Genomic DNA, 9,546 nt, shown 5'->3' with positions numbered 1-9,546 from the left:
CGGTATTATTGCCTCTGTTTTGTGAGGTGAAGGACTTTGTGGACTGGTGTTGGGTATGGGTTAATGTTGGACTTGTGGGCTTGGGCAGCATTGGGTTGGGGTGTTTTCGTGATGCACCTTTTCTTTACATAAAACTCTCTCTTATACGTGAGTTGCTGTGGATTTGTTTCTCCAAAGTACCCAGACTAATACAGTGTTCATTAGAAATATTGGTCTATAGTTCTCAATTCTTACGGGATCCTTGGCGCTTTCCATATCGGTGTTATACTAGCTTCATTGAAAGAGTTTGGGAGTTTGCCATCCCTTTCTATGCGCTGGAAGAGTTTGTGTAGGATTGGTGTCACTTCTTCTCTGACTGCTTGGTAAAATTCTCCTGTGAAGCTGCCTGGCCCAGGGAATATTTTTAGTTGGTATTCCCTTGATAACCGTATCTATTTCTTCTATTGTTATGGGTCGGTTGAAGTTCTTGACTTCTATCTGGAATAATCTAGGGAGGGATTGTTTTTCCAGGTATTTTTCCAAATCTTCCAAATTGTTACATCCATTGGAGAACAGGCATTTGTAGTACTGTGTAATTAACCTCTTAGTTTCATTAGAGTCCATTGTAATTTCCCCCATTTCATTCCTCATCCAGCTATTGATGTTTGTTCCTTCCTATCTTTGATTAGGTTTGCCAGTAGTCTATCAATTCTATTAATCCTTTCAAAGAACCCAAGCTTTTTTGCTCTATTGATTTTTTGCGTTGTTTTCCAACTTGCTTATCTTTGCTTTGATTTTTATGATTTCTTCTCTCTTGCTATTGGTAGGAACATTCTGTTGAGTCTGCTCTGATTGCTGGAGGCTTTGTGACAAACTGTCAATCATCATAATCTCTCTTCCTTGTTCATGTGTGCAGTTATTGCTACCAGGTTTCCTATGATAACTGCTTTTGCTGTGTCCCAAAGGTTTTGGTATGTTGTATTCTCATTCTCATTGGTTTCTAAAAACTTCCTAATTTCATCTCTGATCTGGACCAGTACCCATTCATTTTGCAGTAGGTAGTTATTATTTAAGTAATTTATTATTTAAATTATTTGCCCTTGTTTTATTAACTGTCCTGTTGTTGATTTCCAGCCTTATTGCGCAGTGGTCCAAGAGGGAATTTTGAGTGATCTCTATGTGCTTGAATTTACTGAGACTCAACTTGTGCCCCAGCATGTGGTCTATCTTCGAGTATGTGCCATGTACACTTGAAAAGAATGTGGAGGTTTTTATTTTGTTTGTTTGTTTGCTTGCATTTGGGTGTAAAGCTTTATTCCTATAACACCTGAATTTTTAATCTCAGGAAAAAAACATTTTTTTGTTTTTATTCTTTACTTTCATAGTTATCAATATATATAATAATATATACATTTAATTAAATGTTACGAAAACGTCACGCTTGGCATCATAGGGTTAAAATATGCATTAGCTCAAGTTGCCTAATTATAGAATTTGGTTCTGTAGCTTCCTTGTTAAGTTTCTTGCCCTGTGATCTACCTTTCTCAGAGAGCGATGTATTAATGTCACCTACTATGATTCTTGAACCTGTGATTTCTTTTTTCATCTTCTGGCATGCTTGATTGATGAATTTTGCAGGTCTCTCGTTGGGTGCATTTATGACTTGGCACAATTCTCTCATGTGATTTCCAACTTTATTTCCATAACCAAGATCATAATTTCCAACCACTATTTCTTCCTCTTTGTTTCCAACTCTTCATTCGAAATGCCAATAATTATCAATGCATCTTGATTGCATGTCTGATCAATTTCAGACTAAAATTTTGGTAAAATTTTTCAATTTCTTCCTCACTAGCTTTCATGGTTGGTAAATAAATTTGAGTAATAATTGTATTAATTAAATTACCTTGAATGCAGATAGATATAATCCTACTAGAGACAACTTTATACTTCAAGATAGATCTTGAAATATCCTTTTTGACAATGAAAGCAAAAGTACTCTTTTTTTTCTTTACCCCTTTTAATTTATTTTTTAATTAAAAGATTGTGTTAGTCTGGGTAGACTTGAGAAACAAATCCATGGACACACATATGTGTATAAGGGAGAGGTACCCTCCTGGTAGCACTACTTCCATTCCTGTTCATGTGTCCTGAGCTCTTATCTCTTCTCTGTACCTGTGTACATGCTCCAGCCTAGTCCACAGTAAAAGGCAGGACTGAGGTCATGATAGTGAGGGGTGAGGAAGCCTCAAGGAAACAGAGGAATATTGTGTGTTACATCTGTGCTATACTGCGCCCTGGTTGACTCATCCCTTCCTTGTGACCCTTGTGTGAAGAGATGTCCCATTGTCTACAGATGGGTTTGAAGTCTCTGCTCCAACCCCTCTCATTCTCAATAATATGGTTTTGTTTGATTTTGGGGGGGGTCTTCAGATGCCCATTACCCAATCCCATCAACACCTCATAATCACATAGGCTGATGTGCTTTTTCCATATGGGCTTGTTGTTTCCTTGCTAGATGGCCGCTTGTTTAACTTCAAGACTTTAAGACCCCAACAGCTATATCTTTTGATAGCAAGACACCATCAACTTACTTCACCACATTTACTTATGCACCCATTTTGTCTTCAGCAATTGTGCCAGGAGGGTGAGCAATACAGAATGTCAGGTTCTTAGAACAAAGTGTTCTGGCATTGAGGCGGGGCTTGAGCAGAGGCCAAAGTTCCCTACCTCAGTGAAAAATACGCTGGATCATATCATTCCTGGTATGGTAAACCAAAATTTTCTGATTCAAATGGCCAATACCAGTCCATTTCAGCTCATTAATGCCTAAGATATCAATCTTTATGCATTCCATTTCATTGTTGATGCCTTCCAATTTTCCTAGATTCATACTTCTTACATTCCAGATTTTTGCAGCTGTTTCTTCTCACTGTGAGCTGTGCCCCATCAGCAAATGAATATCCTGAAGGCTTTACTCCATTCATGTCACCATAGTCCACTCTTCTTCAAGAAAGCAGCTTCTCCTCAGTCACAATTTGAATGCCTTCCAACCTGAGGGCCCCAAACTCTTGCACTATCTCTGACAATGTTCTGCTTTCATTCATTGGGCCCTCAGAATCTGACAATGTTGGAGATCAAAATAATAAATCTGACTTAAATGGTTAAAACCTTGTCGTTTGATCCTCCCTGGGATGCACATTAGGCCTGCTTTGGTTTTCAACATTTTCTGGGTTTGTTTGGTTTTTGTTGTTTTCATATTGGGGTATTTCATCATTGTGGATATACCTCTTGAATTTTCGTCATATGGTTTCTGCTTTCTGGTATATGAAACCCAAGATTGATGAATCTATAGAGACAACAAGTAGAATAAAGTTTTCTGAGGCTACAGGGGTGGGGACGGTGGGGTAAAGGGTTGCTGATGTGAAGGAGTTCAAGAAGGAAGAGAATGTTTTGAAACTGATTGTCGTTTGTGGCAGCAGTTGTACAATACTGATTGATGCGGTTAAACTATGGAATGATATGATATCTGTATTAGCCCCCCAATAAAACGACTTTGGAGGAAAAAGTTTTCAGAGGTTACTTCCCCTGTAGGGGGCAGCCGATTACTTCTTCATCTGTTCTTAGTCTGGAAGCTCCACTGAAGCCTGTTCACTTTGGGTGACCCTGCTGGCCTTTGAAACACTAGTGCCACAGCTTCCAGAATCACAGCAACACATAAGCTACCACAGTACAACAAACTGACAAACAAGTGGCTAACTGAAACCCTAGGCTCACACATAGCAACGATTTGAGGATGGCACAGGAATGGACAGGATTTCATTTCATTATACATAAGCTTGTTACGTGTAAGAACTGACTCAAAGACACCTAGCAATAGCAACCACTTGTTACATCCTTCTTATGCACAGGACACTTTATATTTAGCACAGAACCAGGCAATGTTTCTTTCTGTTGTCTTTTACTAAATTTGAAACAATCACCTAATCATATGTAGTCACCCTTAGCTGCATGTTTTCCTCAAACTCCACACTGATAAAATTTCCTATGAGAAGCACATTCCTACCGGTGAATGAAAGGACAGTTGATCAAGTGTTTGGTAGAAGATGGGAAACAATGGCTAAGTCATCTTTGGGACTTGGGCATTTCGTTCCTATACTTATTGCCAATGTACCTGTTTGTTTCCACCTATAAAGAGGAAACTAAAAAAAAAAAAAAAGATCCATGTCTATCTTGCTCACTATTGTCTCCTCATTGCTTACATATTGCCTAGAATTGCCTCTAGAATCTCATTCTGATATTTTCCCTTCTGATCTTCTGGTAGTTTTCCAATTACAATTTTCATGTGACCTTTTCTACTTCTTAGGATGTTTTGGTCTCTGTCATTTCAACCACATCCTATAATTACAAAATAACTTGAACCAACATAAAAATTTCCAATCTTTTTCTTTTTGTGTGTGACATAGCAAGAATAAAGACACAGACTATAATTTGCCTTGAGATAACATCCTTTGGGATGTTTCCAGTATTTAAAACCATGTGTATGTTGACGTGTCTTTGCCAAAGGCTTTTGCCTTGTATTCTCTTGTTGGCGTGAATGGCAAAAGGAGCAGATAGAAAGAATATCATGCAAGAAGTCAGAAAATCTAAGTTCTAAACAGGACTTTGAACCCGTGTAGGTATGGTTGACCAAGCGACACCAGATGGGCCCCAAGCAAACCAAAACAGGAAAAATTATGGGTCAAGGACCTACTAGAAATTTAATCTCCCTCTTAGAAAACAAAGGCTACAGTGCATGTTGCATGGCAACCAAGACTCTTGATGGGCTGAATCTAACACATTGGTGGCCAGCTCAAAGATGGCAGCCAACTGCACTATTTTAAATATGTGTTGCTCTCCAATCACCTTGCTGCCATAGAGTTAGTGCCTATTCACGGGGACCCCATAGGACAGGGTTTAAAGAACAAAACCTATGAGTTTCTGAGACTATAACTCTTTATGGGATTAAAAAGCCTCATCTTTCTTCCTCGGAACAAGTGATGGCATCAAACTGCTGACCTTATCCATAGTCTTTGAAATAATTCAAGGTCAAGCATCAGACTCCTGAAAAGACTCCCTACTGTTCTTCTGAGTCACATATTGCAGGACTTCAATGTGTAATTTTTCCTGATCCAGTCGAGGTCATCCAAATTTTAAACATTTGTGTCTGTTCTGATTTCACTTGACATTCATTTGGATATGACTGACATAGTTCAAACTGGTTAGAAGCTCAAGTTCTAAATCTATGTCCTACTTACACCACTTTCAAATAAGGCAAGCATTCTTCCTTTGGCTTCTTTATGAATGAGGACAATATCTTATGCTCTTAGCACACCCTCTGAAATTATTTTCCCCAGTCAACAAATAATTGATGTTTAAATAAATATCAAATATTTGTTCAGTAAAAAGGAAAATCGTTTAATCAAGCTGTGCTGTTGGCATTGGGAAACTCTGACTCCATGGATATAAAGCGCAAATTTTAACTGATAACTTCAGGGACCATGAAAGTTCATTACAAGTGTTTTGTTTGTTCAGAGGTTTGTTTGTTTTTTTTAATTGATTTCAGTTATTAAAATATTTCAATTTTGGGAAGCTTCACATAAAAATTCTGGGGTCCTTTAGAATATATAAAAAAGTGTCAGCAACTGGCTGGAGTTAAGCAATGACTGTTTCCTTTAAGGATGCTGGTTGCAGTTCCCATCACTCCTTATGTTATTACCCAAATCTTTGCCGCAGTCCCCACCACTCCCTGCTGTAATACACCCAGCTTTCTTGACTCTCCTGTGTTATTGTCCAGTTTCTGAAGGTCTTAAACTCTGGAAATGTCTTTTAAGGGATATTATCCGGCATGTAGTTGGATCCTTAATCTGCAGTTTTCAGATTGGTCCTGTCCAGAAATACCTCCAAAGAAGAAAATGTCATATTTGGTCATCCATTTCAACTTTGAAATGTCTCTCTTCTATCTAGAAAAAATTTCTTTGCAATATAAAGAGACTCAACAAGAATAATATGAATTTAGATATGGGTAACATAGCTCATCTGGACCAATACCTTAATAATATAAATGAGAAAAGCAAAGTACTATTTGGCCAAGATGCTTGCTTGAAACCCAGTAGATGATCTCTAAACTTACTGCCATTGAGTAGATGCTGACACCTATAGATTTTAAAGAAACAAATCCATAGAAACTCATGTATAAGAGAAAGTTTTATACAAAGGTTAAGTGCACATCAAGAAAACATCCCAACCTAGTGTTGCCCAAGCCCATAAGTCCAACATTAACCCATTAACCCATATGTCCAACACCAATCCACAAAGTCCTCCTCCAGCTCACAAAACAGACGCAATGATGCCAACTGCAGGAGGAAAGCCAAGTCAGTGAATGTGTAAGCATCTCAGTGCTGGCAGGGGTCTCCACATGGCTTCTCCAGAACCCAGGGCTATATCAGGGTAGGTCCATGTGGCTTCTCCTTAGGGATGTCTTGCAGGAAGTGAGCCTTGTCAGCTAACGCAGGGAACTGGCTAAGGCAGCTGCACCCTGGTCCAACCATCAGAAAGCAAGAGACCCGAGAACTAGAAAGGTGAGGCTCACTGAGCCATTTATCCCTCCCCCCTTCAATTAACCCCACATGTGTTTATCGGCCAGGTTGGCACAATAAACTAACTAACTCAGAGAGGTAGAACTGCTCCGTGTGAGTTTCCAATACTGTAACTTTTTGTGGAAGTAAAAAGCTCCATATTTCTCCCACAGAGCAACTGGTTGTTTCAAACTGGCGCCCATGCAGTTACCAGCACAATGTGTAACCACCATTTCACCATGGCTCCTCCCCAGTACATGATAGAAACCAGAACTACATTCTTTCTGGAAAGCTTTCTAAGTGGCCATTTCTCATTGTTCTTTCCAGCTGCTTGCTTTCCTTTATGAAAAGCACATGAGATCTGACTCAAAAATAACAGTGGATTTTTTTTCTCTTGTTCTAGCCTTTAGATACACAAAGAGCCTATTTTCTTACCTTTAATTGCCAACATTTTTTTGAACCCTTCCCAAATGTCCCAACATTTTTCTAAAACATGTAGGTCTGCCCAGTGGGTCTGGTTATTTCATGATACCTAAGGGTCCTACCACCATTGCTATAAGTCATTAAATGTATGTTTTAAAGGTGAGAGGCTCAAACCCTGATTATCTTTCGGGTTCTTATAGCAGAGTGTAATGTTCAAAAGCTTGGACATTTTGTCTTAGGCTATTTGGCCTTGAGAACCATTACCAAGGCTTCTTTTCAATTGCTTCATAAGCATCTAACAGACAATTTTTAAAAAGAAGGCAGAAAAATAATTGATACATTTGAATTGTGGTATTATTGAAGAATATTGAATATCCTGTGGACTTCCATAAGAATGAACAAATCCATCAAAGAAGTAATAGATGTCCTTGCAAATACAGCACATGAGCTTTGACTCACTTTGGACAAAACAAACACTCACTGCCATAGAGTCATAGCAACTCTATAGAATAAGGTTAAACTGCCCCTGTGAGTTTCCAAGACTGTAATTCTTTACAGGAGTAGAAATCCCCGTCTTCCTCCCAAAGAGCGGCTGGTAGTTTCAAACTGCCGACCTTATGGTTAGGAGCCCAACTCATAACCACTACACCACCAGGGGTCCTTGGACAATCATCAGGAAAGACCACTCACTAGAAAAGTGCATTATGTTTGATAAAGTGAAGAGTCAGAGAAAATGAGAAAGACCCTCACGGAAGTGGATTGGCATCATTGTTGCAATAATGAAGATGGCACAAGACCAGGCAACATTTCATTCTGGCATCCATAAGATCCCCAAGAGCTGGAGCCAACTCAACGGCATCAAACAGCGAAAACCCTAGCTCAGAGGAAGACTGGGAAAATGCGCCTTGGGAATTGTCAGGCCCTTTCGCCAGGAAGCAGGTTGTGCCAAGAAGGAAGAACAATGAAGAAGAATGGCTCTGGGCACACACAGTACCTGCCCGTTGCCTCTCACGCTTGCTTGGCACAAAGAAAGCGCTCATTGATATTGTATCTTGTTATTCATATGACCATTTTGTAGATGAGTTGTTTGCTTCCCCCTCCCATTCTTTCCTTTGGCCTACTTTCTCTCTCTTTTTTTTTTTTAACATTTTATTAGGGGCTCATACAACTGTTATCGCAATCCATACACACATCAATTGTGTAAAGCGCATTTGGACATCATTCTCAAAACATTTTCTCTCCACTTAAAACCCCCACATTAGGTCCTCATTTTTCCCCTCCCTCCCTGCTCCCCCCTCCCTCATGAGCCCTTGATAGTTTATAAATGGGTATTTTGTCATATCTTGCCCTGTCCGACGTCTCCCTTCACCCACTTTTCGGTTGTCTGTCCCCCAGGGAGGAGGTCACATATAGTTCCTTGTAATCGGTTCCCTCTTTCCTACCCATTCTCCCTTTACCCTCCCTGTTTCGCCACTCACACCACTGGTCCTGTAGGGCTCATCCGCCCTGGATTCCCTGGATTTTCAATTCCTATCTGTACCAGTGTACATCCTCTGGTCTAGCCAGACTTGCAAGGTCGAATTCGAGTCATGGTAGTGGGAGCGGGGAGGAAACATTTAGGAACTAGAGGAAAGTTGTATTTCTCATCATTGTTACATCACACCCTGACTGGCTCATCTCCTCCCCGAGTGGCCTACTTTCTCAAAGGGACTAATTTACTTTATTTGTTCAGTACCTCATGGGATCTGGTAGGCATTTTTCAGTGAAATAATTTAGGTAACTGATGATTTGTCCATGAATTGGGGTAGAGTTAAAACCCAGCTCAAGGACAATGCTTCAGGGTCCAAACCCTAGTTCTGTAGCCAACCTGTGTTTAACAAGGACTTTAACAGTCATCTCTGGACCCAAGAGTTATAGCTCCTGAAGTCATATCTACCCAGCATCCAGAAGGCTCCTTTAGACAGTTTGACTACAGAGCTCAACCACTATGTTAACTTGTGTTAACATACAAGTTCATGGCTTACTCTATTTTACATTATTTTACATTCCTGAAGAATATAATTTCAGTAGTTGAATAGTTACCATATGTTATTGATAATAAATTGTACTTTTTTACACCATTTAAATTGGAATGCATCTTCAATTAGAAATGCAAGTCATAATTTATTTGATGGTATTTCTCCCCTCCCCCTTGTCATTAGCTGCTATTGAGTCGGTTCCAACTCTTGCAACCCTACACAAACAAAACATTGCTTGGTCCTTCATCATTCCCATGATTGGTTGTAGATGGGATTATTGTGATGCCTAGGGTCTTCATTGGCTGGTTTTCAGAAGTAGATCACCAGGCTTTTCTTCCTAGTCTGTCTTAGTCTGAAAGCTCCATTGAAACCTGTTCAGTATGATAGAAACATGCACATCACTAGTGAGAGAATGAGGTGAATGGGCTAAAAATCAAATTCAGGTCTCCTAAAATAATGGTATATTTCAATGAAATATGATATTTGAATTTTTGACTCTAGAGTTTTTC

The sequence above is a fragment of the Echinops telfairi genome, unplaced genomic scaffold, assembly GCF_000313985.2.
Source record: "Echinops telfairi isolate 266 unplaced genomic scaffold, ASM31398v2 ScPeMD7_2;HRSCAF=8, whole genome shotgun sequence".
Taxonomy (NCBI): Eukaryota; Metazoa; Chordata; class Mammalia; order Afrosoricida; family Tenrecidae; genus Echinops; species Echinops telfairi.
Note: the sequence above shows the minus strand (reverse complement) of the source record.